Source organism: Penaeus monodon, chromosome 7 (genome assembly GCF_015228065.2).
Source record: "Penaeus monodon isolate SGIC_2016 chromosome 7, NSTDA_Pmon_1, whole genome shotgun sequence".
NCBI classification, from domain to species: domain Eukaryota; kingdom Metazoa; phylum Arthropoda; class Malacostraca; order Decapoda; family Penaeidae; genus Penaeus; species Penaeus monodon.
The window spans coordinates 49693424-49703423 of NC_051392.1; positions in this window are offsets into that span (position 1 = coordinate 49693424).

The window sequence follows — 10000 nt, forward strand, 5'->3', positions numbered from 1 at the left end:
AACTGTGTAGTACTGTGTACAGTGACTTTGAAAAAAAAGTTGCGAGAGCTGTTGGCTTTGCAAGTTAGGCTGCGAGGGCCGTGCGAGATTTGCGATTCCAGGAAGTAATAAGACACTAAACACAAAAGGGATAAGGATCCCTAGGACATTTATGCAGTACTACCAGGCAGTGGGAGTGTGCATGTCCAAGGAAGTCTCAGAGGAGAGATACCTCTGGGTAGAAAGGAAGTAAATACTTCTGTGATGTTCATGGATGGAATAACATATCCTAAGGACTGATGCTGGAGCCCCATGAAGAGAGAGCTACCAGCAGGTGGAAGAGTCAAGGTTGGCCAAGGAGTTCAACCTTCTCGTACATCGCCGTCGACATTGGCCAGACCCAAGAATCCTGCGAAGCTTAAATGTTCTGTGAAAAAGAGTAAAAAACTCTTTGGCTCCATCCCAGAGGGATGGCATCAAAAAGGAATAAAAGTAAAAGATACAATGGTGCGGGCAGGAGCTGAACGCTTCATCATTCCTGTTTTAGCGTCTTCTCTTCCCAGATATCTAATGACTAATAGTCAAAAGTCTTTTACTGCAGTTTGGGACTCCAGGGCGAGCCCAACACTGGTTAAGTATTCTATGTACAGGGAGCAGGAGGAGGGGAAAGAGGGGGGCCATAAGGATCCATGGAACCTTCCTTCTCTGCTTGAACCATGTGAACTGCTTGTAAGATGAATATTTGAAGGAGAACTGGTGAAGGCACTAGGGGAGGCCCAAATGACCTTCAAATTGGGAGGAAAGGTATTCTTTCATAGGTGTATTTCAGGATGAGATCATTAACTTTCCAGGGCATTGTGATGTTCTTGTTGGTTCGTCCTTAATGCACCAGTATAAATTGCTGTTAGATTTTGATAAATGGAGAATTTTTCAAGGATTTAAAGTCCTGCAGAAAGGTATAGTGAACCAGGAGGGACACAAACCGGTTCAATCACCTAAGGTGGTTGGGAGTGACCAGGTGAATGAGAGTCTAGAGGACCAGAGCAAAGAATCGAAGGAAGATTTAGCAGAGGATCAAATTGACTCTCATGAATATGCAGTGGTTTCGTTCACTGTACTTCCGGGTAAGGCAGCTGTATTAACAGGATGTCTCAAAAGAAAAGGTGGAAAAATGGAGGATGGAAAAAGGAAATTCATTACAGGAGGATTGGGTTATCAGTCCTGTTATATGCAAAGCAGAGGATCAGGTGAAAGTCCTAGCTTGTAACTGGGGTAGAGTACCAGTACTAATACACCAAAAATGGAGGAAGCCCAGGCAGAGCACCTGTATTAATCCACCAAAAATGGAGGAAGCCCAGGCATTCCCCATGGAAGATAAGGAAATGGAACCCTTGGGAAATCTAGGCAAGGGCCACAATGAGAAGAAAAAAGTGTTGGCTAAATTAGCAGTAAATGTTGTGATAACGGAAATACCAGACAATGGAGATGAAGACAATGACCCATTGGAACAGGCACTCCAGATCAACCCTCAACAGGTGAAAGTAGGTCAGGATCCAATTCTTATTGAGGATCGCTTTCAGAAATTATTGAAAGAATTAAGGGCTGATAATTGGGCATTATCTGCAAGCCAGAGAAAAGACACGGATAGGGTTTTGCGAGACATTCAGGTAGCCTTTAATTTGAAGGAAGAGCCACTGGGGAAAACAAATTTGATTACTCATCGAATAGAAGCAGTCGATGAAGGAAAGGTTTATATTACACCCAGATTTATTCACTCTGCAGTACGACCAGCTGTGGAGGCAGAGGTCCAAGTCTTGATGGACCAAAGTCATATACTGACCCTCCCCATTGTGTCAGGTCTGCCGGCTCCCCTTCTAGGTGGCACCCTTTTTGGTATCTCTTCAACTATCTGCATCAGACTGGCCATTGGCCCAGGCAGCATACTCCTCGGCTCAGGCAATAGTGCTACATGCTCTACAGGCCCAGGCCCTTTTGGAGCTGATCACCATGCTGGTTGCAGCAGTGTTCACAGCTGCAGAAGTTCGTCCTTCCTTTAGTGTCATCCGATCTCTATAGCTGATGTCTGATACCCTGGGTACATCTTGCATCAGGCTGCCTCTCACACCTTGGCCCTGCTGGAGGAGACAAGCCTCTGTTGGCTCTCACTTTGCGAGGCTTCATTTCCCACTGCTGTCGGTTTATCAGGAATTTCTGCAGTAGGACCCTTTACACCAGGGGTGTCAAATTCAAAACCCTTCATGGGCCAATTGGAATTTCACTTTCCATCTTGAGGGTGCAACAATGATACAACCCTTATGTACCTGGATATTACATACTTATTTTAAATGGTGACGCTAATAAAGGCAAACTGAATGACATATTCCTTCATATTCCTTGGTGTAGTAGCCTAGATAGTGTTAAGTGCTTGCATGCCTTCTTGCTTGCAGCTGCCACCACTGGCTAGCCTAGTGCGAAAAAGGGAGCACCTCTGCATAAATCTCCCCTGCCAATTCACAGCCTCTCCGTCATCAAAACTTTAGCAGTGCTTCCCCATGGCCACCCATGGATACTGGGCACCTTGCAGTCCCAGGCTAAACTGTAGGGGATCTCGGAGCAACAGGAGGCCCCAGATGTACGGAGCCACAGCCCACCCAGCAAGCAAGGTGGGCTAGGGCAAATGTTGGGGCGCAGGATGGGAATGAGAGTTACTTGTTCTGCTTGTGCCTTGGCAGGTGCCGACCCACCATGAAACTTGTGGGGCAAAGCCCTAGGGAACTCCACAGGCGGACAGCCTGCCAACCCCTTTTATTTGGGGCAGTGTCGGCAGGAGTGGCAGAGGTGGTGTGCACCCAGAATGACTGCCCGAGGTTTAACCTCAGGCGAGTGATCCGTGTAGACGCTTGGAACATCCAGTCCTTGCAGTAGGATCATCGGTTACCTCTGCTATCGAGGGAATTGGAGTGATTGGGAGTTGAGGTAGCTGCCCTCTCGGAGGAGAGAAGACCTGGCAGCGGCACGATCAGTATGGGTGGGTACACCTACTACTGGTCCAGCTGCAGCAATGGTCATTACCTCCAGCTGACTACAGCCTTCGGTAGTTGAGGTGACACTGGTTGATGAGCGTATTATGGCATTGAGACTGAAGCATGCCATTGGCTTCATGTCTCTTATTGCTGTATACACTCCTACTGATGTTTGCAAACTTGATGTGAAAGAGGTGTTTTACACCAAACTCTCATCTGTGGCAGAGATATTCGCATTGTTCTAGCCGACTTCAATACGGTATCCGGCTGTGAGCGAGCTAGCTATGAGATGTCTGTCAGTCCCCATGGCTCGGAGCTGATCTCAGCAGCAAGAACATCTTCCTTCTTCAGGACTTTGCTAGATTCCAGAGAATGAGGATCTCTGGCTCCTGGTACCAGTGCTCCGGCCCGCATCGCTGGACATGGTATTGCGATTTGGGTACAGTGGCCAAGGAGATCGAAAACATTCTTGTTAGCATGCAAAGGAGGATCCTCCAGAACTGTAGTTTATCGGAGTGCTGAGTTCTGTGGCTCTGACCATAGGCTGGTTGTGGCTACCCTACGGGTCCACTTTAAAACTGCCTGTCCCTCCAGTGGCCACTCTAAGGTGTTTCACTTGGACAGACTGCGGGAGGAGTGTGCCCGTGGATTCACCATAGCAGTCTCTGATCGATTCACAGAACTTGATAACCTGACAAACCCAGTAGCTCTGAGGGAGTTCTTCAAGCGCAAAACACTTGAAGCAGTCCAGGAGTCCATTGGTGTACGCCCGAGGGCAAGGCAGAATTCCATCTCCTTGGAGACATTAGAGGCCACTGAAGCATGTCGCTTGGCTTGGCTAAATGGCAATCAGGTCTTGCGTCGCTCTTTGGTGCATAGGCCATGGACACTGCTGAGATATAAGGATAAGTCCGATATGCAAAGCTTAGCATTGTCCGGGCTATGCCATGAGGGGAGCCCGGCCTGTGCCGACTAATGCTGACTCGCTATGTGTGTCAGCTGGTGCTGACTCCGCTGAACCTAGCCCTTACCCGCCGTGGTGCCCAGCCACAGCAGTAACCTCTGGGCGACAATTGCAACTTCTCGCGCCTGGGTGGGGTGCGAACCGCCGACCCCTCGGATGAGAGGCAGAAACGTTACCACTGTACTAGCCCGGAGGCTAACTGCTGAGAAGGGACAAGGAACAGTGCATCAGGAATCTTGCTGAGGAAGTTGAAGGCCATTTCTTGGTAAACGAGCTTCGCCCTGCCTACTAAGCCCTGAGAAAGCTGAACTCTAAGCCCTCCTCGCATATGACTGCAGTCCGCTCAGTGGATGGACAGATCATCTCATTTGGGGTTCGAGAATGTTGGGCTGAGAATTTTGAGCAGTAGACCCTCCAACAGTTAGCTTGGATGCAAGCGATATCATAATACCTGTGCCAGACCCACCCATCAGTGAGGAACCTCCTACCCTAATGGAAGTTAGGATGGCAATTTCCAAGCCGTAGTGTGGGAAAGCTGCAGGCATATGTGATATCCCTGCTGAACCTGTGGCTCAGGGCTTGCATGCAGTCTTGACTGCCATCTGGCGCCCACCCCCTCCTGTTGAGGGGGTGGTCGTGGTCAGGGGAAAGGGGATCACTGGGACTGTAGCAACTACTGTGGCATTACACTGCTCAGCATACCAGGCAAAGTTTTTGCCCACATTCCTCTGAAACGGATCTGTGACCACCTACTAAGGCACCAGAGACTGAAGCAGTCTGGATTCACTCCTGGAAAGTCCACAATAGACCGAATACTAACGTTTTGAGTAATTGTGGAACTTTGTTATGAGTTTGGTTGTGGGTTGCTCGCAGCCTACATTGACCTCAAGAAGGCGTTTGACTAGGTGCATCGTGAATCGCTATGGGAGATTCTGTGACTCAGGGGAATTCCGACACAGATTACTGGCCTAATAGCAAGCCTATATACCGGTATTGAAAAGTGTGGTGGGGGCTTGTGAAACTTCTTCCCTGTTAATTCAGGGGTGAGGCAAGGCTGTGTCCTTGCACCAACACTTTTCAACACCTGTATGGACTGGATAATGGGCAGAGCTACTAGCCAAAGTCAGTGTGGAGCAACACTGGGCAATATCAAGGTCTTAGACCTTGACTTTGCCGATGATGAGTCCCTGGAGTCACTGGTGGCGGCTCTTGATGCATTTAGCAATGAGGCGAATCCCTTAGGCCTAAAGGTCTCCTGGACCAAGACCAAGATTTAAGACTTTGGGGGCCTGTTAAGGGAACCTGTTCAGTCGATCCATGCCTGCGGTGAGGACATTGAAGTCACATAGAGTTTTATATACCATAGTAGCCTAGTCCATATCTCTGGGCTGTCAGACCAAGAAGTTAGTAGACGGATTGGTCTGGCAACAGGAGCCATGAACTCAATCAACAAGAGCATTTGGAGATGTCGGTACTTAAGCAGAAGGACCAAGCTATGTGTCTTCAAGGCCTTGATACTGCCAATCTGGGATCACCAACTCAGGCTATATGGGCACCTAGCTTGTTTCCCTGTGGATGACCCTGCCCATCAGGTTGTCTCTTTGCGAGACAACCCTGCGTGGAGAAGGCATGTGGGACGACCCAGGAGGTCATGGCTTGGGCAGCTCAACAAGACCTGTCACGAGGAATTAAAGATGGGCCATGGGGGACCCTCGTGGCTGGAAGCGAAGGGTGGATGCAGCCATCCAACCCTGTTGGCATTAGCCCCTTGATGATGATGATGATATTCCTTCAAGGCAATCATAATTTCTTGACACCCCAAGGGCCGCCAGTTTGACACCCTGACACTACGCTCTCAGCCCTGGAGGAACAAAGAGGTGTATGCCATCTTCCAATCCATGCCCTAATTGGTTCTCTCCCTCCAGTCATGAGGGTCCTCCTCTAGCCAACCTCCTTATTTTCACTATGGTAAACCCTGGACACCTAAGAAATGGGGAATGAAAGTACCAGCCCCTCAAAACTGTCCTAGGATAATGCACTGCTTAAATCACTCTGAAAAGCTCTTTTTCCAACACTGGGGAGAGCCACAAGGGGAAAGACTCTTCCATCCACCAGCCTCACCTCAATTTGGTGCTGTGCTGACCCCCTTGGCCTTGATGCTGCAGTAGTCCCATTGACAGGATTTGAATCCCTTGCTTCCTCCTAGAGAGATATGTGATATTAGGGTCCTCTGACCATGGCCTTTAGGTGGCATTCTCGTGCCTCTGAGGGCTTTTTACTGATGGCAGATAGGTCCTCACGTCCTCCACCCCCTGGGTAGCTGATTTTCCCATCCCGAACCTTACATCTGACACATCAGACTGGGATTGGAGGTACTAATCCCTGACATGTGCCATCGTGACTTTAGGATCCTTCCCAGTCATTTTAAGCTCACATTGGGGTCTGAGAGCTACAGTTGGACTTGTTTTTCCTCGCTAGGAAACCTTACTTTCAAGAGAGGATAATGCATGTACTTCCAAACATGTCAACGGTTCATTGCATCAACAAGCAAAATATTATCCACCTGTCACTGATGTATTTATCTCAGGCTCTGGTCCTGTTCATGGACTCGGGTTCCTGCCATGGAAAAAGGTGACACCACATGGTGGTTTAGGTGTCTTTACAGCTGAAAAGGTGGTGGAGCATTTACCTGTTCCCTCCCCCTCTGACAACCATCCTTGTGTGGGTGGTTTGGCTGTTGAGGTTATTCTGGGGCCATGTGATCCCTGTTGGGAATTCCATCCATGGCTTCCATTCCCTCTTCCTACAAGAGATGCGGCAGCAAGAGGCTCTCATCCTTTATTTCATATCGTCTATGACTTAAAGTATGGAGCAGCTGTATTTGTCAATAAGTGCCTCCATACTATTATTAGTAGCGACCATGATTTCACAAGGCAGCTACACCAATCAGCATAGTCTATTTCCGAGGTTCTTACAGACCTCTAATACGACTCTGATCATAGTGGTACTATTTGCTTCATGGCAGTTCCCTGCTGGATGATCCCTTGTAACATTCCTGACCCATCTGAAAGCTATTATGACCCTCTTATATTGCAGAACACTGCAGACATAATGACAAGCATAATTAATTTTTAAAAATAAAGTCTATTTATTATCAATTATTAGTTGGGTCATAATCACTGGTACAAAAGAGGCAACAACTCTTAAGCCCTAGATTAGTGCTGGGATGTCTTAACCCACTGAGCCATTAAACAAACAGCTAAATCCTAAAAAAGCTTGTTACTTTGCAATTTGTTGAGGTCCTTGCATTAAAACAACCAAAGCTGCATGTATGTGCAAAGAACCTCAATACTTCATATTTATCTCAATACTTCATTTCCTTGTACAGATGTGAAATTAAGGGTTACAAGTCTTTGTGACTAAGATCAAAATAACCAACACACCAGCAAAAGTATCCAGGATTTTACTGTAAACCTTTACTAATTTATTAATTTATCTGCTTATTTAACTGCACAGTAACAAGGATTTATTTTTCTCTTTGGGGTTATTCTGAAATATAAAATGAAAAACTTTGGACACCTTCACTCTGTCAGCAAATATGAGGCTTGCAAACCCCCTTCACCACAAAGATATCATATAATGCTCTCAGATATAATGATCTCTGGAACCAGTGCCTATAAGATGCCTCATGTTACAAGAGGGTACTTACAGATATCTTAGTAAATATGTAGAGGACAAGGGAGAGAACAGCTAAGTAGACTTGTATTCGTCGACCCCCAAACCTCTTTTGTGTATACTCTGGTAGTGTGTTCACCTGGAGAATGAAAAATAAAATTTGACAGAACATTACCTGATGTAAATGTACTTAGAAAGCTGTTTTATTATACCTTCCTCTAGCAGTAAACTAGAAAAAAATTAGCAGAACATTATCTAAAGTACATGCATACTGATGATATAGAAAGTAATTTTATTGTTTTCCTCAAACAGAAAACTAAAACTTTTCTGAGTTAAAGGTTTCATTGTACACTTTTTTCATACTCAGTCATATTTTGATTTTTTTTTCAAATATTAGTGTTGAATCTCAACAATTATATAGTGGATATGTTTGCTGTTTCTCATAGTTCTCCTAGAATTACTATAGCTACACATTATATCACTTTATAATATTACATTTCACGATTTGTGAATCTATCAAATTTCTTGCAATGAAAGTATCATTATTTCTCCCAGGCCCATAGTTTACTTGTACTGAGATTAACTTTGTTTAGATTACTAATGTATAATTAATTTTTGATACTGTATTCTTATGCCTTAAGAATTGTTGCAAAATCTACTCATTAAGTATGGCAAACAAAATCTGTAAGAGAAATTTGTTTTTCTTAAATTTTTCAAAATAATACCAGCCATAGAAAATTTTACACAATTTTAATTATGTAGTTTTAGCAAAAATTCTTCTCCTTTACATAATTCTTTGTGATATCCTTTAACAGTTTGTATAACAGTCTGTCAAGGTAAATCTGTCAGTTTCATAATTTCCTTGCTTTAATAAGTAGTCTCAGATGAACCATGAGTAAATATCACCAAGTTTCCTTATGTAGTTGAATGACAAACAACACTGAGGACACAAGACACACCAACTTGTCATCAAAGTGAACCAATATAACCTACGTACTATCTGACAATACCACTACAACAAACTACCCGACCTTTGTACAATGTGTGAGCATTTTAATTTTTTGTGCTGTTTCTCTGATAAATAACTTGTGGAAAATCATTGTAATTTTACTGGTACTAGAAATCCTGGTACCGGTTCTTGCTTTTGAATAGTTAGCCAATCTTTGATTCAAGACTTCTGAAAACTAGTAAGACAAGAAACAGCTTAAAAAAAATCATCTGTATGGTTATGTCTGATAACCAAATTAAGAACATTTCCATGTTTTACTAAAATTTCCATTTTTTACTCCCTAAATCTGACCAGAGCTTTAATAATTTTTTTTTTTTTTCTTTATTAGCTAAATATTTAAGAAGTAGCAAACATTTTTACTTTCACTATTCCATATTTCAATATTCCATGTGCTTTTCTAGACTTGAGGGCCAGCGTCCCTCTAAAGAAGCAATGGTATATTGGATGCTCTCAGTAAGCCTTCAAATATATACCCATCCATTCACTTTTATGTATTCATTTTTTCTCTTTACTTTACTTTACCCTTTAAAAAGTAATATGCAGAACAAAAAGTATAAAAATTACAAATAAAATTAGTAGACAATTTATCTCACTAATCTCCATAACTAGTGGTATTTTGATAAAAATCACGTGTAGCTTATGATATCACAACCAAAACTGGTTATAAAGAAAAATCTCTATGTTTACTATTTTATTATCTTTTTTTAACAGGTTTCACAGCTTTCCTTCAACATTAGATAATGCAAGGTAGTTCCTCACCAATAATTGCAGCATCATAGCAACACAAATGGTGATGCAAAGTAATATGAATAACATAATATAAAAAAGTGTAATTTTATTTTCACTAAAATAATGTAGATCTGAGTGCAATACATAAATTCGGTGTGAAATGAGAATAACTCACCGGTTAGCTTTCATGAGATCATTGAAAATTTACACTAGGAAATCTAATGTAAATCATGTAAATCCTACTCCCATTATTCACGAGAAAAGATACTATTCCTCTTGTTTATAATATACATTATTCATGTATAATGACCAAAATCCCTGCAATGCTATACTTGGTTTACACCCTTAACAATTTATTCCTTATAGCAGTCATATATCAAAGAAATTAGGGCATAGACAGTCTTAAATGTATAAACAGCTTGCTGACTTTGTTGTGACGTATTGCTATGTTATGTTAGGATATCACCTGAGGGACTGGAAGAACCTAGATGAGCAACCTTTTGCCTGACTATGAATTATGTCACAACACAGACAATATGCATATTTTAAAAGTTGGCATTTCCACAAAGTCAATCAGTTTAAGCCTGCTTACTCCTTAACTTTTATGATATGCTTGAGTAT